A 25,077-nucleotide genomic window follows, 5' to 3' on the forward strand; every position below is an offset into this window, starting at 1 on the left:
AAGAAGAGGGAGTTGCAGGGATATGAAGATCTAAGTTAGGGTTTCAAATCTATTCAGGGAAAGAGAGAAAGAGTAGGATCGGGTTCTTAGAGACAAGGATTTGAAACCCTAGAGAGAGAGGAGGTAATCACTAAGAAGAAAGAGAGAAAAGAGAGGGAGCAGAGAGAGCTTCGGATGGAAGAGGAAAAATAAAGTAAAAAAAAAAATATGAACGATGAAGAAATGTTTTGGTTTTTAAATGTTTGTTTTTGGGACCATAAGAATGCGACACATGGCACACTATCCTCCAAGCATTTAGGGTGTTATATGGCCTCATCTCAGCCATCTGAGTTGTGTTTCTTGAGGACAGACGCGATCGTGGCACGTCTACGATTCGAGGTCACCTTGGACCAAACAATCGATGGTTAACACATAGCTAGTGACGCCGCTTTAACTTCATGCCTTGCGAGATATTTATCACACATAAATATATACATTAGTACGAACTCATGGTCTTACCCGAAAGATGACACATGGCTTGTGTTGACCCTAAGTGGTTCCCCTTGAATCGGTTAACCGCATTGAACCAGTTTTTAACCAGTTTCTTTTATTTTCTTATTTATTTTCATATTATATTATTTATTTGAGTTTAAAATTTCAGAAAAATATGGAAAAATCGCAAAAAAATAAGTTAGTAAAATTCAGGAAAAATTTTGGAAAATATTTTTTAAGTTAAGGAAATTATCTTTGCACATTTGTCACTAGGAAAAATAAAAATGGGTTCCAAAAACCTCCTAGAAAAATTTTTGAAATATTGTAAATTATTTAGAAAAATTCTATAAATTTTGAAATAAATCTAGGAGCTATTTTTCATAATATATTTTGTTGATTTTATTCCTATGATTTCAAAAAAGGGGCACAGACTTTTTTTTATGCCTCACGTGTTATAGTTCTGTGGGATACTCTATCTTAAATACTATGTGAGTATTTGTGAAGTCTATTTATGTGCATGTATATTAGTGCTTTGTAAATTTACAAAGGAGTAAAACAAAGGCTATAAAATTTAATATGGTATAACTTCTAATTAATTAGGTACCGTTTGTAGAATGAGTGTGTAGGGGGTGCTAGTACCTTCCCCTCACATAACTGAACTCCCGATCCTGATCATGGTAATGTAGAACAATTCTACCCTTAATATGGTGGTAATCATGTGTTCTAACCACACTCCAAAAGGTTAGTGGCGACTCCATTTCCAAATTCTCCTGAAAATTATATATCATGTTAGCTTTAGTGTATTCCCAAGTGGGGGGTGAATTGGATTTTTAAACTTTCTTCCTAGGTTAAACCAGATAATGGTATAACACAACCTAGGATCATTCTAATCGTACACCAATTGCGCAAACAATGATATATGGAAATTAAATCATGCGCAACATTCACACTATAACATACACGTGTAGAAATATAAATTGCGGAAATATAAATAGTGCACACACGATACGCTATCGGGGTTTGGCCAATACTGCCTACTCAGCGGGTGGAGTAGCACCGGTTACAACCAGGTCAGTTAGTGAGGCTGACCTCAACCTACACCTTACTAGGATGGTGCACCTAACTTTCCTAATCAGGTCTAAGCCAGTTCGAGACTATTCAACAGGGCTAGTCTCCCTCTTCAGGCACACGCCTGGAATAAAAGAAATTTAAAAATTTTCATACACTAAAATACTTCTTACACTAAGCAGGTATGTATTACAATACGCATAGTATAATCAATCAACCACACATCAACAGTATAGGAAATTGTAAACTCAGTGATGTGATTTTGTGCAAGCAACACTCAGCAATGTATAATCTCAAATATGCTCAAGAGTATTCTAACGATATAATATTTAAAACAAGATATAACAAATCTCAATAATAGATTAGGGTTTCAAATATGCGAGCAACAATATTCAAACCAACTCAAATATTTTCCTCAATGAAATAAGCACAAGAGTTGTTTGAAAAATATAGCTTCTAAAATACTTTGCACACAAAAATTATAGCTAAAAGATTCTTGCAATAACAATGCTAAGATCCTTAAGCAACTAGGTTTTTCCCAACATTAGATTTATCAAATAAAACATGTGGGATAAACCTTGCTTAACTCCCTAAAATTAATACCAATCAATCAAGCCAAGTAATGGGAGTATTAAGTAATCTATACAAAGCAATAGCACGATCAGAAGCTATTACAATGCAAGGATTAATCAAAGGAATGAGTGTTGGAGAGATTTTGAAGTAGTATAGGCAAGAATGAGCTTTTGAGTTTGAGAGGATTTTACACTAATGATTTTCTTAATCTTTTTCTAATTTTTGCAAATGAGGTCCTATATATAAAATTTGGCCAAATTATAACCGTTTAGGACAAGGGGTCTTTATTAGAATTGTTTTAAACCCAATTAGGAAAATTAACCCCATTTAATTAATTTTAACCTTAGTTAAAAAAAAAAACTCGAGAGTTTTCAGGTGGCTGAACCTTGGTTTGGTTGCCCGAATAGATTCAGTTCAGAAAGACACTTTTGAAGGTTTAGGTGCCCAGGTGTATGTTCGGTTTGCTGAATTGAGAAGATTTCATTCTGTTTCTGTTTCAATCTCCTGGCATCTCATTCAGTTAACCGAACTCAAGTGTTTGGTCGCCCGGGGTCATTTTGAATGTAAGGTTCTATTGGCTAGGTTGGTGAAAAAAGTCGCCTCAGGGGTTCAATCGCCCGTGGACAGTGTGTGTGTGTGTTTTGGTTCGATCTACCAAACTTAGGTTAGCTTATTGACCAGCCCACGGTTCGAGCTCCTGATGTGTTTTGAACACAAAGGGTTCGGTCGCCCGACATCTCACATTTTTCCCTATTAAGTCTGTTTAGACTTCAATTTATTCCCCTTATATTATTAGTGATTGTAGGGACTGTTTTGTGCATTTGTAGGGACCTAAGATGAGCTTACAATAAACCTATATGCATGTTATGGAGAGGTTATTACAGACCTTTTTCCAATAATTACTATTATGGACCCGATATGAATAATAATATAAATTATAGCATAAAATGATCTTCAGGATCTTTAGGCTTTACTTCATGTGCCATCAGTGTGTTTGTTAATACAAACCTACACAAAAACTAGATAGCCATCAAATATTTGAGTATTTGTTATTACAAAACTGGGTATAACCTATGAGGTTGACATATCATTTTTTATTCGCCATCCCCTAGGGCCCTCGCACTCGAGATGTCGTGATAGCTTGGTGACTCTGCTAAGGACGTTTAAAGAGTCGAGCCAATAATTAATTGATAATTTTCCCCAAATGAGTTTACTAAGTCTTTTAATTACTGCTTATTTTGTGAATATTGTTTATATAATTGTGATTATTTGATTGCATATGTTTAATTATATTTTTTGATTATTGGGGTTAAAATTTTACATATATGTTTGAATATATTTGATTAATTGTGAATATTTTCTTTTATCTCTATTTGAATGAGCGTGTGAATAAGTAAATAATTTTGAATATTATTATGGCGGATTTTGTTTCTATATTTGTTTATATATATTTGAATAGTTGCTATTATTGGAAAGATTTGTATATATAAATGCTTGATAGGTGATCATGAGCATATGATTAAAATATGAATATTGTATGATGTGTGGGGATAGTGGGTCTAGATCCATTAGCTCATTTAGGGATGTATTTTCAGAAGATGTCTGCACATTCTGACAATGATAATCTACTCATCTACTATTTCCAAGATAGTTTGGCTAGGGAAGCTCTAAGATGGTATAATCGAGTAAAGGTTCACACATTGAGGCATTTAGCTCATTTTTTATTACTCAGTATAGCCATGGTATAGCTCCAGACAGGTTAACTTTACAGAATATGGAAAACAAGGCGAGTGAATACTCTTATCAAGGGAAAAATATGACAACACAAAGTTATCCTCTAGTGGAAAATGGAAAAGCAATTAATCCATTCGATAACTCTCTCAAAAATCCATATGTTGACCATTTTCTTAGAAGCACCTTGTTAGAATTGGTGTAGTCCTAAGGGGGGTGAATTAGAATTTTTTTAAACTTCTTCCTTGGTTAAATCAGATATCAGTAGTATTTCACAACCTAAGGTCTTTCTAAACAGATTCCAATACCCACAAGAATTTTACTGAGAAAATATTCAAAACAAGTATAGAAGGCTTAGTTTCTTAATCATTCACAATAATAAAACATAAACATTCAAGTGCAGAAATTTAAACTGTGGAAATTAAAATCAGGCACAATAAATGTTATCGTGGTTCAACCAATACTGGCTCCGTCCTCGCCTCAAGCTCACAAGCTAGAGGTTTCACTAAGTTGCTCACTTGTGGGTGGAGCGACATTGTTTACAACACCTTATAGGATGGTCACCTAGTTTTCCTAATCGGGTCTGAACCAATCCGGTGCTCTCTTAACCGAGTCTGAGCAATTTGGGACTATTCACAGGGCTAGTCTCCCTCTTCCAACCACAAGTCGGGAATACAACAGATAATAAAATATTTGTGTACAATAAAGATGCTTCTTACACTAAGAAATATATGTACCACAATAAGCACAATGTAATCAATGCACTCACAAATGATAGGATATTAAGATTAAGTGAGATTTGTCAAATTATATGTCAACTCTCAAGAATGTGTGTGTGTGTGTGTGTGTGTGTGAGAGAGAGAGAGAGAGAGAGAGAGAGAGAGTGAGTGAGACCTTTGATTCAATATAGTAAATTCAATAAGTAAATAATCAAAGGAACTTAGAAACCCTAATCAAATATCTCAAAAATATTTTATCAAATATTTAGCACACATATATTGAGGGTTTAAGCTTGCAAAAGATTTATCGAAGATAAAATGCAAGCTTTCAAGTCTTGCAATGAGAATGCCAAGACTCGGAAGCAATGAATAGATTTTCCCCATCAATATTTATATGTATATGAAATACTATGGTAATAATCACACTAGAAAACTCTCATAAAATATTTTCAAAAGTGAATAATTATGTGAGAGTATGTGCTAAGAGATATGATATATGAGAATGCACACACAACAATTAAAAAATAAAAAGTCCTTCAATTTGCAATTAGTTTGCAAATGAGAAGTATAAGGGATTAAAACTCTCTACAAAAAAATGATTTTAGCAAATAAGAAAATGAGAGAGTATGAAAAAGTATGCTTGAAGTATGGAGTATGATCAATGGGAGTATAAAATATTTGAGAGAATTTTTTTTAATCAATTTTCTAATGACCTTGCTAATCAAAGTAAATGAAGGGATATATATAGTTTTTCAACAAATTATGACCTTTGGGGATGTAGGATTAATTTTTTAAAAATTTTAATGAGGGTTAATTAAATTAACCTTAGTTTATTGTTGTAAAAAATTTGGCAACCCAAGGGTTTCGATTAACCAAGGTCAAGGGTCGGTCGACCATCTTGTGCAAGTTATGAGTTTTCAATTTAAACTTGGTTGATGAAAAAAGCATGTTAGTTGACCATCTCAGGGTGATTTTGAACCCTTTGTGGGTTCGGTTGACTAAGCCAAAAGGCCGGTCAACCATTTATATAGTTCAGTCGACCAAGACCATTTTGAACTGAGAGTTCGGTCGACTAAGGACATTGGAAAATAAAAATTTTGGATGCCGGTCAACCAAGCACATGACGCTCAAAACTGGTCAGTAGACCGAACTATAGTTAAACTTTGACTCCAGGGCAAATAGTACTTTGGTCAACCAAGGGGTATAACATAAGATTGGTCGGCCGACCAAGGGCATTAAAATTTACTATTTTTCCCTTACTTTAATCCTAAAGATATTCTAAACCCTTTGAAAGTTTTAAGCAATTTGAAAATAGGGTTTTAGGTGAAAGGTTTGGTCCTTATGGTCAGACTATGGTCTAGGCTTTTTAATTTAGCCCCAAAAAATCCAATGTCGGTTGACCGAAGTCTATCTATGGTCTTTTGATTTCCTTATGGTCAAACAATGGACTCTTGAGCTTATGCATCCTATCATACATGTAATGCAATTATTACAGTCCATAATATTACATACCCAAAATATAAAACAAAATGCATTTACGATATAGAACAAATTCTTCTCCTTCTTCTTTTGCTCCTCTTATTCGTCATGGAATACACCTAAAGATATGGTCTTTATGTTCCTCCTAGCTTCCATCTTTTTCTTATGTGTGCACTAAAATATTAAGCCTACTCAAGCACTGAATACACACATAAGTAACTTGTGGTTTGTCATTATCAAAATAACTTGAGTGACTTTATTTCAAGTCTAAGTAAAAGGACACTCATGGTTAATCACGGAAGCAAGCTAGAAATCAAAGTTAATCAAGTGAAATCAAGTGAAAGCTTTTATGTATATTAAGTAATGAACAACAAATGAAGAGCTTAAAGACTAAGCCGATCTTGACGTAAAGACTGAACCTCAGGAAGCAGCAAGACTTAGTGATTAGGGAGATCATGCTTAGAAGGATATTTGTAACTACTTCAAGTCATTACTATTTAGATATGTGAAGCTCCTTAAGATACAAAGATTTAGAGACCAACACTTGAAAAACCCTTGAAAATTTTTTTGAAAAGTTATAATCGAGTTTTTTAAGTAAACCAGATTTAAAAAAATCAAAAATAAAAAATATTTGAAAAGAGAGGACTGCACATCCGACTGACTATATGAACTGAAAACATCCAGCCAACTGACACCCAGCCGACTAACCAATTTGAATGTGGTTCAGTCAGCAAACTGACAATTTATCAAAATTATTGTTTAAGAGACATAATGGTGTCAATCGCCTATCCAGCCAACTGACTAGTACAAAAAATGACCAGTCGAGTGAGTCAGCCAACTAACTCTGTGGAGAATTTTTGAATTTTAAACTTATTGGAAGATTTTCAAAATTGATTCTATGATTTAATATCTTATGAAAAGTTACCTAAATGCTCCATGTTAAATAAGGAAACTTTTTCTTTAAAAAGTCTATAAATACCTCCATTGATCAATGAATAAAATACGCTCGAGCAATATACGCTTTATATGCTAAAGTTCTCCTAAAAGCTCATACTTGCTCACACTCTTGATGGGGGAAAACTGTACAAAATTGCTGGATTAAAAATGATATTTGCATCTAAAATCTTTATATCAATAAGAAAGAACCTTTAGTGACTTCTAAACCTTGAGCTTCACATTTTCTATTTAGTTTTGGTTTTGATGTACGATTAGAGATTTAACTTGTACAACTTGCTCTATATTTGAGAGTGTTTTTGTATGTAGATATCCATTCCTTTCGACTAGATCTTTGACAGTTCAAGGTATAGTTGGATTGTTGGACCAACTATAGGTTGTTGCTTGGAGAGGTTTCTCTTCCTAAAAAATAGGTTGGCTATTGTAAAGGTTTTTGTTCCATCTGGAAGCCACAAGGTATAGTGAAATCCTTAGGTGGTTGACCTAAGGTGAGGACGTATGTTGGGGTAAGCCGAACCTCATAAAAGCAGCGGTGTCACTCTCTTTCCCTTACCATCTTAAAATTCCAGCAAAATATAAACTATGTGGATGTTGTAATTCTTTCAATCATAAAAACAACATATATTGAAAAATAAATAAACCAAAGCCTAATTTGTTCTTGGGCTTGCAGAAACCGAAATGGAGTATGTTGGTTAATCAATATTTTTGTGGAAACCGTAAGGGAGTACGTTGATTGGTTAACAACCCAAAACCTATTAGCTGAAGTTTATTTAAATTCTAGTTTTGGAAAGAGTGATTGGATATTATTTTAATCTTCGATTCAAAGGCCAACTACAGGACTTGCACATTCATATACAGGGCTGCTGAATATTGCAAAGAAAATATTGACTACTTGTATTGTTTTGGTTCAAACAGTTAATCCATTGGTTGTGTATGTTGTGGTTGTGGATTGAATAGAAGAAGTACGTGTTTGCATGGATTGCCTAATCAACAAGAATATAAGAAATCTTTAAAAGATTGTAAAAAGTCAAGAATATAAGAAGTCTTTAAAAGTTTGTAGAACAGACTCTAAGGAATTTTAAATAACCCAATTCACCCCCCGCCCCTCTTGGGATTACACCTTAGGTTTAAAAAATGCGTCTCAGTCTCATCTTATCACATCTTTCTCGGATAGTCACCCTTTTTTCAAATTTTGTTTATTTTTCTTTTTTGGTTCATGCAATTAATATAGGGCATAATTTTTCCAGTACAAAGTAACTATTTAATGGAGTAAAGAAAAAAAAAATACGTCAAGATTGGAGCTTAGTAAGGACCCCACTTCAAGATTTTGTCAATAAGCCTTGTGAGAAATGGATCTCAAAATAATGAAGAGTTTATAAGAAGAAGTAGATAAAGACAATTGATCAAATTTTGCCAAAGTCTCCTATATTTGCTATATAAATAATGATTGGTGTCATAAAGAATATAGTGGTTATATTTTAATCAAATGAAGGGTGGTCATCTTTGGTCGGCCAGTTTTTCTGTAAGAAACCAAACATTGATTTATCATTCATTAAAATCTTTGAGCCTAAATATTAAACCAATTTCTTCTAAAGTCATTTTCCTATGATTTTACTAGATTCAAGATATTCTAAGCGTCCGAAAAATATTATGAGACAATTAGTTACCAAAAGGATGACAGGCCATTTTTTTGCTACGTAAAAGAAATTCAAAAGAAAAATAAGTCCCTTGTTAGCCTTTTTTAGCACAAAAAATTCAATTCTTGATTAAGACATCAAAGGATCACACCCTACACTGAGGCACTTTTGAAAAGATTAGTCCCAAATGGAGTCCAAATGAAAATGAAATTAGGATTTCTCCATAAAGCAAAAGCAAAAGGTGCAGTAAAAGAAAAAGAAGAAAAATGAAAAAAATAAGGGACATAATTCATATATGATATTTGACCAATAATTACCCTTAATAAGATCAACAAATTTGAGTTTTATCCAACCATTTTATTCTTTAACCTATACTCCCAGCCTACACTACAGTCCAAATAAAAGTCCTGACCAAATTGGTGCATATTTTTGTCTTAAATGAATTTGTACGTAATAAAATGATCCTGAAAAGGTACGTAGGCAACTTGTTTAAATAGAAAGTTCAGTCAATACTTTGCAAATGCCTCTCCACAAACTGGGATAGAAGATATCATTTAGGGAAGAGGTTTTTAAGCCTTAACTTCCTTACTCATATTGGAACCTAAATCCTAAGCCTACATTGTGTCCCGTGTCTTAAAGTCGACACTGAGATTAGTATACTAATCAGACTACTTAATGAGACACTAGTTATAACTCAAGATAGGAAGCTTGAAATAAGTCATGGAATACAAAGCAAGAAATGATACCTGAGTGGTGAAACAATGGAGGAGTTATGGTTAGGAGGTTGACATAAAAAAGGAAAAAAAAGAAAAAAGGAGGGCTCGCCCATTGATGTGATTCTCTAAAGCTACCAGCAAAGTTGCATTAACGTCAAAATATTTGTCAAACTTTCTCCTATTAAACAAGCACAGAAAAATCAATCAAAAACAAGCAAATTTGAGCATTCCATTCATATTCCTAATGAGATTAAGTTATCTGACTACATATTTATTTATTTAAATTTTAAATTGATTTTAAAACACAAAGGATAGCAATCCAAAGAACATCCTTGTTGAGAAAACGCAAGATGGACAAGATCAGTCACACATGAAATTATTGGGGCAGATGTAATGTTGAGTTTCGGGGGAACCAATTCAAGGTAATCCATTCAAAAATATGGCCAAGATGTGAGTTTGGTTTGTTTGTTATAGGCATGTTGGTGAAAGAAAGTGCACATCATCAGGCATTTTCTACATTGCATAAAAAACAAAAAGAAAAATGCATATATATCCTCATGATCTAGCATCATAAGTAGCAGCATGCATGCATATTATACAACACGCATCATTGTTATGCAACATACATACATATCATATAACATGCATCATTTTCATGAAATATGCATGTGTACCATGCAACATGCATACATCTCCGCATTCTAGCATTATAAGTGGCAACATGCGTAGACAACATAGCATCATTCATTCATATTTGTCATGCTGTATGGGCTTTTTCACATCCTTGATCATCATTGAGTAAGAAATCCTTGTTTTGCTAAATATTGGGGCAACTGACCTAGGTTAAAATTTACACATCTTCTTTGAAATTGGGGCAACTGACCTAGGTTTTAATTGAGTAATCTACTTTGAAACTAGGGCAACTGACCTGGGTTTAAATTGAGTCATCTACATTGAATTTGGGGCAATGGACCCAGTTTTAAATGGAGTCATCTTATTTGGAAACTGGAGCAACTAAACCAAGCTAAATTCGAGTCATTTACTTTGAAACTAGGTATTGACCCTAGTCTAAATTTTAGCATCAACTTTGAAACTAAGGTACTAGCCTTCAAGTCCAAATAGAGTTATCAACCTTGAAATAGGGGCATTAGTTTTCTATTCTAGAAATTGAGTTTTCCTTTGGAAATGGAGTTGTTCTCTACTCCAAAAATTGTGTTGTTTGCTTTGAAAATGGGGCGTCGACCCTCAGGTCTAAATTGATATTATCTGCTTTGAAACAGGAAGAACTAACTTAGGATTAAATTGAGGCATCTACAATCTTTAGGAGGCTCGCAGGATCCTAAACCCAAGTAGTCATCCTCCAAAGGCTCTTGGGCTCCTAAACCTGAGCATTCATCTAGCTTTTTGGATCCTACACTTGAAAATTCATCTTTAATTCGACAATGTATTTAGCTCTCGGGATCTTACACCCGAGTAATCATCTTCTAGAGGCTCTTTGGATCCAACACCTGGGTAGTCATCTTCCAAAGGCTCTCGGGATCCTAGACCCGAGTAGTCTTCTTCCAGAGGCTCTGAGGATCCTACACCCGAGTAGTCATCTTCTAGAGGCTTTCGGGATCCTACACCCAAGTAGTTATCTTCCAAAAGCTCTTAGGATCCTACACCCTATTAGTCATCTTCCAAAAGTTATCGGTATCCAACACCCGAGTAGTTATCTTCCAAAGGCTCTCAAGATCCTATACCCGAGTAGTCATCTTCCAAACGCTCTAAGGATCCTACACCTGAGTAGTCATCTTCCAGAGGCTCTCGCGATCCTACACCCAAGTAGTCCTATTCCAAAGGCTCTCAGGATCCTACACTTAAGTAGTCATCTTCCAAATGCTCTCGAGATCCTACACCCGAGTAGTTATGTAACGACCTGCTATTTAACTTGGGTTTCTTTTTTATACTATAAAATTTACAATGTTCTGATACCAAACTGTCAACCTAAGCAACAAGAAGCTGAATTCATATAACCATATCCAAAATATACAATACTAGAGTGCTAAAATGTTCCCAAAATATACATGTACGACTGTTCACGAAAATAGCCTCAACTAGGCTAGGGCTACGCAAAAATACTCCAAAAACATACCCACTCTCTACTGATAAGGTAGTACTGAGGCCATTCTATCTATAAGCCTGATCTGCTCGCCTACCCAAATCACCTGAAAAATGTTAAAGTAATAGGATGAGCCAACACTTAGTAAAACGAAATATGTTATTGCTAGTGTGTGGCAATTGAGTTACAATACTATGAAAAACAATTACTATATAATCATGTGTCACCGAATTTGTAAATACAATACCAGTAATATAAACCATCACCTTTTCCTATTACTTAACATCTCTATACTTTAGGTTTCTACTGAAAATACTTCTAATATAGATATATATATATATATATTGTCTCTATAAATCTGTATAAACATAATAATAACTGAAAACTTCCATATGGATAACTGTGTGTCATGATTTAACCCCTCATGACAGGGTTGTGCGGCCTGTAGGCGGGATTTACCCTGGTTGGCCAACCAAGAATAAATCATCACACTCCATAGGTTTGATCAGCCCTCCTTAACCCATATCTGATAGGTAGGCTGTCCACTCATGGGCTCTATACGATCGACCTTTATACCACATATTATCTGAATAGGTGGTTGCACTTTATATAATGTATGTAGCTACGGTACCGTGCTCTGCAAACTGTAACGGTCCAATAGTGTCTAATACTATATAATACATCTCTATATACCACTATCTGTTTTTACCACGATTCTGTAATAAATGTGTAAACCATGACGTTGTGATAAACTGTATCTGTATAAATTGTATTTCTGAAATGAATTGTAAAACTGTATGTCATGGTACTGTAAACTGTATCTGTATTAACTATATAATCATGGTATTCTATAAAACATAGCTCTGAAAAATACTGTAAAGCATGTCTCTGTACTATATTTATATTCTCAAGCCACACAATAATTTAAAACATATTATACATGATGGATAAACTGTATTAATTCCTATTGTGAATAATAATCTAGTATAAATATACATACTATACTGAAAATCATACTAAATTTGCCTAGCATAGCATATTTCCCTTACCTAACTATTAAAAGCCCTTATCATATACCAGTCCTACCCCCGTAGGGCTGCCTACACGACACCCTGAAAACGACATTTTCTATAATAGAATATCAATATTTCTTTGCTTACATCATTTCCTACAACTGTTAGAAGGCCAAAAATTGACTAAAAGGCCTTACCCTGATTCTGGGAAGAAATTTGACTTGATCCCAGCGACGATCCGCCCCAGTAGACTTGAAGAGAACTCCGCCAGGAGCATCGTGGTGGCCTCAAATCATCGATCCAGTGACTGACGGGGCTAAAATTGAACAAATTGATCTCAATCGTTCGATCAAAGAAATAGCTCACAAGTTCGTTTAATAAAAATATGATTTTTAAACTTTCCCGCGACTTCAAGCTACTAATGTTGAAGTTTAGGCTCCTAAAGTGACTTCAGGTGACTGAAGTTCTAGGGTCAGGAAATCGAAGTACCTCGGCCTTCTTGTTGTGTTTTCCCATTAATTCTTCAAGCTACCGAACTTAATCTTTAGGCTCCTGAAGAAATTCTTCAGGCCACTAAGGGTGAGTTCAGGCTACTAAACTCCCCTTTTTTTTAATTTTTCTTTTTTTTTAATTGAAAAATCTATTTTACTTTCTTTCTTGGCTCTTTTATAAAGGTACTTTCCAAGGTTTGAAGAATATTTCTAAGTCCATGAAAGTCCCCTAATGATATACATGAAATGCATGAATCCTAAAATCATTCTAAGTTATGTTGAGCCTCAAATTAAATCATATAAAAATTTAAGTACATAAGTTCTAAATACCCATTCCCAAGATGTTCTTGAACCTTGTCGCTTGCATCTTGATTCTCATACTCTTTGAGTTCCATGGATCTTGCCAAGATGTGCCAGCTTTACTTTATGGCTTCCATGACTCGTTATCTTTCCGTGCATGCTTAATATGGTTCCTGTTCACAAACTCAATGCATAGATCAAATACCAAGTGATTTGTCATTATCAAAATAGGATTGGACTCGTAGAGTCAACAGACTGTACCTTGCCAAGTTTATACAACTTGATCGACCGAACTCCCACATGGGTCAACATTTTGATTCCTCGGTCGACCAACTAGAGTTATACGGGCAACACACTAGTCGACAAAACCCCAATGTGGGTGATTCCAACCGTCCAATTGACCAAACTTTGTAGTTCAAAATAGACTAGTTGACTAAATGGCACGATTTTGGGAAAATCGCCTTTAAGACCCTTAGTCTGACTCTATCACTTGGTCAACTGAACCTTAAGTTTAGTTCCCGGTGCTTTTGGGTTGGGCAAGTTTTTTACCATGGTTAAATTTTTTAAAACGAGGTTAATTGTGTTAAAACGTTTTAAATCAATCCTAATAATACCCTATGTGTTCTGGATGGTTATAATTATAGGATACTCTATATATACCCCCTCATTTGAAAAGATTAGCACTTAATTAGCAATCTTAATTAGCATAATTCTATGAAATTCAAAAATCTCATATACTCATTTTGAAGCCTCCTACAATCACTCCTACAATCCTTTTGTAAGTGTGTGCTTGAGTGTTGTTATCATTAAGCTATTACTCTCCCTTTCTTGGTTGATTGAGATTATTTTCTTTCGGAGCAAAGCTTTAAGTTTTTCCTAGGAGACTTTATTGATAAGTCTTCCTTATAAAAACCTCATTTGAGCTTGTGAGTATTGCATTCTCATTGCAATATCTCAAGGAGTTCACATTGCATTTTGATTGCTAAAAATGCTTTTTAAATCATCTTCAAATATCTCGTGTGGTTTACCTTGATAAATATTTTTTGAGATATTTGTCCATGTGCTAAAATATCTTTGTAGCAATATCCTTTGATTGATTTTATCATTTTGAACACAAAGATTAAATCATTTTTACAAACTAAATCTGAATATCTCTTGAGGTTTACATTTTGAGAAAAATATTTGTTGAGATATTTAAAGTGTGCTAAGGATCTTTATTTATGCATTGTGATTGAAATCATTATTTTGACCCAAAGATCATATCACTTACACTCTCACGCATTGATTGGAATATTTGCATAAATATTTGAGAGTAGACATTTAGACCACATTGAACTTACTTCATTATATTATTCGGTGGTGTATTGATTAGATTGGTACATAATCTTCTTAGATAAGAAGCATTCTTGTTGTACGAAATTTTATTCGAGAAGTCTGTTGTATTCCAAGTGTGGCCTAGGGGGCGGTAATCTAGCGTAGTAAGAATTGTTTGTAAAGGTTGAGGTCAACCCTGTGCTAATTGACCTGGTTGTTTAGGTGTCATTCCACCCGTTAAGTGAGCTTTATAGTGGTAATCCTTGTGCTTGTTAGCCAAGGCGGGGACGTAGGTAGTTTGCCAAACCTCGATAACATTTTTGGGTGTCATCTCCTATTTACCGCTTTATGGTGCATATTTGGTTATTTTATTGTCCAATTTAATTTCCACTGCATATTTAAATTAATTTAATTTATCCGCATTAGATTGACCATAAGGTTGTGTAATACTGTTGTTATGGGATCTACCTAGGGCATCAATTTTGAAAATACAAATTCACCCCACCTCTTGGGTTAACGGTAAAGCTAACAAATTGGAAAGAAAAACAAGAAATTTAGAGCTATTAAAAAACAAAAGGAATTAAAACATGTGCACAGAAGTTACCTCGATGGCAAACCAATTTGGAAACGATCTCCTAGTGAACATTATAAAAGATTAGATGAGATTTGAAATGTTCCCTCCTCAGACTCGTTGCCAGAATCTCCATTAATTGGAAAATGAGCCGAATCGCAAGAATTGGGGAACATATCACTGTTGGATGGAAAGCCAGCAATAAATTGCTATTGAAAGGAAAGAAGGAAGAAAAAAAAAAACTCGACCTTGCCTAAACTAACCTAGGACCAACCCTATAAATAGGGAGTCTTGCACATAGACACGGGAGAGACAATGGAGCACTTAAGAGATGGCACACAATTGAGAGAAAAAGAGACATTTGAGAGACTAAGAGATAGAGTGTATACTGAGAGCAAGGAGGATAGACGCTGGAAGAAAGAAGTTCGAGAAGTAGATTGCAAAACCTGCGGCAACGTTGCAAGCCTTTTTAAATTTGGAGCCAACCCCTCAAGAAGGCACTCCGTAGTGCTCCCCATTCAGAACCTAGAAGCTATATCAGAAGGAAAACCTAGGAAGACATCCTAGACTGACACTGACAGACTCACCAATAGGACAAGAATACCATAGAAGAAGAAGACTAAAGGTAAACTAAAGGCTTTTCCCTTCCTATTTTACAATCTATATGTCGAATTGTGTGTGAGATTGTGAATACAAGTATCCACTATAGAAACACAACACCAAGATCTGTTTTGAAGAAACGATTAAAGAGATAATGGAAAGTTTTATTACAACAATCGAATTACAACAATTTTTCCAACCGTGCACTCACTAAATGAACTTCAATGGCGTAAAGACAACAAATAGAAAAACAAAAGAGGACACAATCTTGCAGTCAAGATGTGTGTGGTGCTCTGGTGGTAGAAGGTTGTTATTTATAGCCTCTGATCCATGGAAGAAGCACATGGGTGGCTCACCTACCATGGCAAACTTTTACATTACTGGCTAACTTTGACATTAGTGGTTGTGTTTGACATTACTTAGTGGATGTCTTTGACACTGGTGGCCGTCTTTGACATATTGTGCCCACCGTTCACATTTGATAGGCTATACCCTCTCAGGGAGGGGCATTTCCCCCCATACCCCTCATCGGGGGCACTGCGCCCTGACTCCCGTGTCTCGGAGGGGAATGTATTCTATCTTCGTTGTACCATTACAATCTACCGCTTCAACCTCATCTGAACCATACATTAGGTAAGTGTGCAAGTTAACTTGTAGGAGGTGGGCATTGCACAAATATACACCAACACCCCCCCTCAATGTCCACCTATGCTCTTGAACCAATACTAAGAGCATCCCGATGCTTCTGGAAGTCGAAACTACCCAATGCTTTGGTGATGATGTCTGTATGATTATCTTCTATTGGGAAATACTCCATATCAACATGTAATGCCCCGAAGAATAATGGTATTTAAATAATAAAAAGAGAGAAAATGGAAATTGTAAAAAAGATGGCGGCAGCAGACTTCATCGACTATGTTGCACTTTGGGCTCGTCGATGAGGGTGTGCTTCGTTGATGAGAAGATACCGAGAGGATGTTTTGGGTGACTCTGAACATCGTCAACAAGGGGGGAAGTTCATCGACGAGTTTCCTTTTGACCTTGTCGTGGAGGTGACGTGACTCGTCGACAAAGACCAGTGTATAAATTGTTCTATACTTGGATTTTACGTAGAATATTTAGCCCAAAACCCACTCTCTCTCTCTCCTCTTCTTTTTCCCTCCCTTCTCTCTATGTTTCTGGGGTAGTTTTATGCCGGTTCGATGATTTGAAGCCACCACGACACTCTTGGGGAAGTTCTCTACATATCTACCTGAGTGGATTGTTGGTGGCGTTAGGTTGAAATTCATCCCAGATTCGAGGTAAGGCTTTTTGTTCCGAATTTGGTCTTTCCATAGTTATAGGAAATGTTACTTATAGAAAAATATTGAAGTTTTGTTCTCGAAGATATCATTTTAAGGGAGTTGAGCAGGGAAGCCTGTGAGTGCAGGACCAGTGAATTTTAGGGGGTTTCTTCTCAGAAATCAGGTAAGGGAATAAACTAAAACAGTTATCTTTCCATTAAAATTATTATTAATTAGAAGAATTATGTCTAGGAAAGCATGTATTATATTTTTATATTATAGAGAAAATGTATATTTGCGAAAATTCTGCTATTATGTTGAAATATATATATATAATTAGTAAGAAACGCCATAAAATATGATTTTTGAATAGAAAGTATTGTTTTATACAGCATTGTGTGGCATGAATATTGTTTTACGTGGAAAGTACAATGATATGGAAATTTTATGAATAAAGTATGCTTTTCAGAAATTATGAAATAATGCAGTACATTATGATTTTAAAATACATGATAAATGAATTATTTATTCAGAATGATATGTATGAAATATTCGGCGCAAGGCCGTGATTGATAGCCGGCACAAGGCCGTGTAATATTTATGATTTCGGTGCAAGGTCGTATTCATGTATGATTTCAGCGCAGGGCCGCAAATATGAAAGAAATTGGCGCAAGGCCGTATGTATTTATGTTGTTACATAAACTGCTATCAATATTTTTACGTTAAACAGTATATTATCATGTATTATATGTAATCAGAACCTGGATGATAGTTCAGTTCAGTTTCAGGAGCATGGTACCGTAGCTATATAGATCAAATTATTATGTTCAGACTTGTGCTAACCACCACTACTAGTAGAGGGGGTGGGAGATGGATAGTCAATGTGGCTTTCAGTGTAGAGTTGTAGACGTCCACCAGGAAGTTTAGACTAGGGTGTGGCGGGCCCATCGTACTTACAGACATTTTTGACTAGGCAGTGGTCGACCAGCCATTGTCTGGTCCTACCTTCGGGCTGCACAACCCGTAATGGGGGGTAATACATGACATCAACTAGCTATACATCTTGGGTAAATTACAGTATTACCAGTTATATTAGACTTTTCACGTATAGTATGATTTATTAGAAATTACGAATATATATGCTTATTCAGTTATGTTATGGTAAATGTTTTCTGGTATTTGAAATGTACTGTATATGCATAATAACACCAAATATTCATGTTGTCACACAACTGTATTTAGTTTATTTTTCCTTACTGAGATGTGTCTCACCCCCAACTTAAATAATTTTCAGGAAACCTAGAAAGACCGGCGGATCATGGCCGCCGTTGAGTTAGCTTGGTACTACCCCACTAGGATGGTAAGTTTTGATCTAGGAATAGAGGATTTATGTTGTAGGTTTCTAAATATGTAAATATTTTTGTATTTTTGGAGATTGTATATAAACACAGTATTTTGGGAATGTAGTTGACTCTGGTATTATGTATTTTATGGTTTGGAGAATATGATTTTTATTTATTGCTACCTAGGTTTGCGCTGTGTATGTCAGGTGTGTCCCCGTTACCCACGGGTACGGGTTGACTATATTATTAAATATGTTTTTATTATATGATAAGATAAGAAGGTCATTACAGTTTGGTATTAGAATCTAGGACGCTAGGTTCTATAGACTCTATAATGTAGTAGTAATAATACTAGAATATAGGATAATGGAATTTGAGGTCTAGTTTTGTAGTCTAGATATAGGACTTCCGTGGTGGTTTTTGTGATTTTCCTGGGGTGACGATTTCAAGAAAGTTATGGTAAACTATCATCGAGTTGAGTATCTAGGTTGCAGGATTGAACCTTGAATTAAGATCAAGAGTGACAAATTAATTAAGGAAATATTGTATTTGTTGGATGATATGTTATGTTGATAGGGTTCTAAGTTAAGTTATTTGTTTTTCAGGATGGATCTTGGTGGCAGTAGTGCCCATGCCAGTGGGAATGAGGGTGCTTGACCCTCAGGTGCTGTGTGTGGTGATTCAGATGCGGTTTTGCACAGCATGGCATAGCACATCCTGGCTGAAATTGCCAGGAGCTCGAGGGAATATGGTGGTCCATCAGCAGGCCATAGTAGCTTAATTGAGAAATTCATTAAGATGAATCGTCTGAATTTCTCATGAGGAACTGATCCTGCAATCACTAAAAACTGAGTCCAGGAGATTGAGAAAGTGTTTGTAGTGTTGCAGTGTACAGAGGAGTAGAGAGTGCTATTTGCTACCTATAAATTGACTGGAGAGGCTGAGAGATGGTGAACAGTAGTGAAACTCCTAGAGCAGCATTGGACAGTACCTGTGGAGATGACGTGGGAGTGATTTAAGGATATATTCTTGGACAGGTATTTTCCAACTTCGTCTAGGGAAGCTAAGATTGAGAAGTTCTTGAATCTTAAGTAGGGACAGCAAATGGTGCAGTAGTATGCGTCGAGGTTCATTGAACTATCTCGCTTCGTCCCGTGCATTATTCTAGATGAGGTGAAAAAGGTACGACAATTTCAAAGAGGTATGAGGAGAGAAATATATAAGCAAGTATCGATACTAAAATTGCAGGATTTTGCTGAGCTAGTAGATTGGCCACTATAGCAGAGGCTGGAGAGCAATTGGAGGCTGAGGAGCAGAAGCAGAAGAAGTGGTCCACACCTTCTGGTTCCCAGTAGGGAGTTGGCCGTGGTTCGTGGAACAGAGGTGGCTACTACAGAGACTGGAGGCAGGAGACCTGGAATCATGATTTCCAAGGGATGCAGCCATTTCCATCTTGCCCGACTTGTGGGAAGAAACACCCAGGGGAGTGTCGTGCCGAGTGAGGTATCTAGTACTGGTGTGGGGAGCTAGAGCATGTGATGAGGGATTTCCAAGCTCAGATTGGTGCTGTTCCTACTCCTAAACTTGCTCGGGGAATCTATTAGGCGCAACATGGAGGCCAGCAGAAGAACATGGCTCCAGCTAGGGTTTTTGCTCTGACGCTGAGTGATGCTGAGGTAGCTGGTGATGTAGTGATAGGTATGGTTAGTATGCTTTTATTTAAATTCATTGCATTATTTGATTCAGGTGCTACACACTCATTTGTATCTTTGAGGTGTGTTAAATTTTGCAACGCAGACATACAATCCTTAGATGTTGAATTATTAGTGGCTACACTGACCAGGTTAGCGGTGAGGTGTAGTAGGGTACTACATGGCTGTCCAGTTGATGTTCAAAGGAGAATTTTATCTGCTAATTTGGTGGTGCTGGACATGCATGGGTTTTATATCACTTTCGACATGGATTGGCTAGCAGCTAACTCTGCCATTATAGACTACTGTGCGAGAGAAGTGATATTTAGACCTTTAGGAAGACTATAATTTAGATTTACAAGTCACAAGTGCAATCTCTACCTCAGTTAGTTTCAGCTATTCAGGTAAGGAAACTACTTCAAAGTGGCTATTAGGGATCCATGGCTTTTGTGAAGGAAATGTCAGAGAACAAGATGAAGCTTACTAATATGCCAATAGTGAAAGAATTTATAGATGTGTTTCTAGATGAATTACTAGGTCTACCACCTGATCATAAGGTAGATTTTCCTATTGATCTACTTCCAAGTACAATGTCGATCTCTAAAGCACTATATTGAATGGCTCCAGCAGAGCAAGTAGAATTGAAGAATCAGTTACAGGATTTACTTGATAAGGGTTTCATACGACCTAGTGTATCTCCGTGGGGAACTCCAATACTATTCTTGAAGAAGAAGGACAGATGTATGAGGATGTGCATAGAATACAAGGAAATTAATAAAGTGACCATCAAGAACAAGTATCTTCTACCGCGTATAGATGATTTATTTGACTAGCTCCAGGATACACGGGTGTATTCTAAGATCAACCTCAGATCAAGCTATCATCAAGTAAAGGTAGGAGAAGAAGATGTATTGAAAACGGCTTTCAGGACCAGATATAGGCATTACGAGTTTCTTGTTATGTCGTTTGGTTTGACGAATGCTCCCATGATATTTATGGATTTGATAAATAAGATTTTTCATCTATATTTAGACCATTTTTTTGCTACTTTTATCGATGATGTGCTGGTCTATTCAAGGAGCTATGAGGAGTATAAGATGCATTTGAGACAAGTTTTGCAGACGCTCAGGGAAAAGAAGTTGTATGCCAAGCTCAGTAAATGTGATTTCTAACTCGAGAATGTTGTGTTTTGGGGGCATGTTATTTTAGAGGACGAAATTTCTGTGTATCCTAGTAAGATTGATGCAGTAGTGAATTGAGCTAGACCGAGGAACGTCCATGAGGTTAGGAGTTTTTTGGGATTAGCTGGATATTACCATCATTTCGTTAAGGGATTTTCAACTTTATTAGGGCCTCTGACATAACTGACTAGGAAGAACGTCAGATTTGAATGGGATGAGAGTTGTGAGCAGATTTTTTAGGAGCTGAAGCAGAGACTAGTCACAACACCAGTACTGATCATCTCATTAGGGGGTGAGGGTTATGTCATTTAAAGTGATGCGTCCTTAAAGGTACTTGGCTGTGTATGGATGTAGCATAGAAGGGTGGTGGCGTATGCTTCCACACAGTTGAAAAAGTATGAGAAGAACTACCATACCCATGATCTTGAATTAGATGCAGTAGTACATGCATTGAAGATTTGGAGGCATTACCTATATGGCGAATAGTGTGAGATTTTCTCCGACCATAAGAGTTTAAAGTACTTCTTCACCTAGAAAGAATTGAATATGCGACAAAGAAGGTGGTTGGAGCTTATTAAAGATTTCAATTGTACCATCAGTCATCACCAAGGAAAAGCAAATGTGGTAGCTAATGCATTAAGCAGGAAGTTTGTGAGACCAGTGGTAGCAGCTATGGAGATTCAGTATCCAATCAGGATGGATCTAGAGAGACTTGGCATAGAGTTGGTAGAGAGTGATCCTCCGGTGTGTATCGACAGTTTAGTTGTACAGTCTACTCTGCAGGAAAGGATTAAAACTGCTCAGAAGGAAGACCCAAAATTAGAAAAGGCGATGGTTAGGGTACAGACTGGTCAGGGAGAGATATTCTGCATTACAGATGATGGAACCTTGTGGTTCGGTTCTAGATTATGTGTTCCTACTGATCCTGACATCAGGAAGACTATTTTAGAGGAGGCTCACAGATCTTTGTATACAGTTCATCTCGGCAGTACAAAAATGTACAGGAATCTGCAAGAGTGTTACCAGTAGAGTGGTATGGAGAAGGAAATTACCGAGTATGTAGCATAGTGTCTAACATGCCAATAGGTAAAAGCCAAACACTAGAGTCTGGAAGGTCAATTGCAGCCGCTGTTTATCTCATAGTGGAAGTGGGATCACATATCTATGGATTTTGTATCAGGGTTGCCATCGACATCACATTGCCATAATGTGATTTGGGTGATAGTAGATCAGTTGGCTAAGACTGCCCATTTCATCCCTATCAAGATCAGCTACTCCCTTAATCCTTTGGCAAAAATTTATATTCAGGAGATAGTTCATTCTCACAAAGTGCCTGTATCTATAGTGTCAGATCGAGACCCGTGTTTTACATCACATTTCTGGACAAGCATACAAGAAGCTTTAGGGTCTCAGTTATCATTTAGCACGACATTCCATCCTCAGTCAGATGGGTAGACTGAGAGGATAATATAGATACTAGAAGATATGCTCTGAGCTTGCGCACTGGACTTTGGGGGTAGTTGGACTCAGTTCATGCCACTAGTGGAGTTCACGTATAATAACAGTTATCAGGCCAATATTGGCATGGCACCATTTGAGGCATTGTACGGTAGGAAATGTCATTCTCCATTATATTGGGAGGAGATGGGTGAGCCGCGAGTTATGGGACCAGAGCTTGTGCAGCAGGCGTACAATAAGGTTCAGCTCATTGGAGATAGAATCAGTACAGCTTAGAGCCGAAAGAAGAGTTATATTGATAATCGTCATAGGAAATTAGAATTTGATATTGGTGATCATGTATTTTTTAAGATAGCTCCGTTAAAAAGGGTTATGACGTTTGGAAGGAAGAGTAAACTTAGCCCTAGGTTTATCGGTCCATTTGAGATTCTAGAAAAAGTAGGGTTGGTTGCCTACAGGTTAGTTTTACCACCTGGGTTATCCAGGATGCACGACGTATTCCATGTTTCTAAGTTGAGGAAATACGTCTCAGACCCTTCATATATTATTAGATATGGTGAATTAGAGCTTAGTGATTTGCTAGTCTATGAGGAGGAACAAGTGCAGATTCAGGATAAAGGAGAATAGGAACTATGTAATAAGAAGATTGCTCTAGTAAAGGTTCTATAGAGGAATGATGCAATAGTAGAGGCTTTTTGGGAGCTCGAGGAATAGATCAGATAGAAATACCCGTAGTTGTTCCAAGAGGTTCATTATTGATCAAAAAAATGTAAGTGATTGTATAATGTTTCTTTTGCAGGTACATGTAATAATTTAGTTAGTAAGTAATATTTTAGTTTTGGGGAAAATTTTTATTTTACTTATGTAATCTCCCAGGACTTGAAATGTAACCATAGTATTCCTCTGCCATAAGTGAGGGAAAGTAATAAAATAAGTAGAACGTTTTGCCTTTAAAGGATGATGAGTTATATAAATAGTAAATTTCAAGAACAAAATTTTATAAGGAGGGGAGAATGTAATGACTCAAAGAATAATGGTGTTTAAATAATAAAGAGGGAGGATATGGAAATTGTAAAACAAATGGCGGCAGCATACTTCGTCGACAACGCTGCACTTTGGGCTCGTTGACAAGGGTGTGCTTCATTTACGAGAAGATGCTGAAAGGATGTTTTGGATGACTCTGAACTTCCTCGACGAGGGGGGAAGTTTATCGATAAGTTGCTTGCTTGACCTCGTCGATGAGGAGACATGACTCGTCGATGAAGGCCAGAAAACTTGATTTTACACAAAACATTCAGCCCAAAACCCACTCTCTCTCTCCTCTTCATTTTCCCTCCCTTCTCTCTAAGCTTTTGGGCCCATTTTATGCTGGTTTGACGATCTGAAGCCACCACGACACTCCTGGTGACGTTCTCTGCATATCTTTTGGAGTGGATCGTGGTAGGGTTAGGTTGAAATTCATCTCAAATTCGAGGTAAGACTTTTTATTCCGAATTTGGTCTTTCCATAGTTATAGGAAATGTTACTTATAGAAAAATACTAAAGTTTAGCTCTGTGAGATATCATTTTCATGGAGTTGAGCAGGGAACCGTGCGAGTGTAGAACCAATGAATTTTAGGGGGGTTCTTCTCAGAAATTAGGTAAGGGAATAAACTAAAGCAATTATCTTTTCATGAAAATTATTATTAACTAGAAGAATTATGTTCAGGAAAGCATGTATTATATTTGTATATTATAGAGAAAATGCATACTTGGGAAAATACTTCTATTATGTTGAAATGTATATATATTAGTATGAAATTCCAGAAAATATGATTTTTGAATAGAATGCATGGTTTTATACAGCATTGTGTGGCATGAATATTGTTTTACGTGGAAAGTACTATGATATGGCAATTTTATGAATAAAGTATGTTTTTCAGAGATTATGAAATAATGAAGTACATTATGATTTTAAAATACATGATAAATGAATTATTTATTCACAATGATATGTATGAAATATTCGGCGCAAGGTCGTGATTGATAGCCGGCGCAAGGCCATGTAATATTTATGATTTTGGCACAAGGTTGTATGTATGTATGATTTCGGCGCAAGGCCGCAAATATGAAAGAAATGGGCACAAGGCCGTATGTATTTATGTTGTTATAGAAACTGCTATCAATATTTTTACGTTAAACAATATATTGTCATGTATTATACGTTATCAGAGACCGGATGATAATTCAGTTTAGTTTCAGGAGCACGGTACCGTAGCTATACAGATCAGATTATTATGTTTAGACTTGTGCTAACTGCCCCTACTAGTAGAGGGGGTGGGAGAAGGACAGTCGATGTGGCTTTTAGGGTAAAGTTGTAGAAGTTCACCTGGCAGTCCGGACC

This window comes from Malania oleifera, chromosome 7, assembly GCF_029873635.1.
Source record: "Malania oleifera isolate guangnan ecotype guangnan chromosome 7, ASM2987363v1, whole genome shotgun sequence".
Classification (NCBI taxonomy): domain Eukaryota; kingdom Viridiplantae; phylum Streptophyta; class Magnoliopsida; order Santalales; family Ximeniaceae; genus Malania; species Malania oleifera.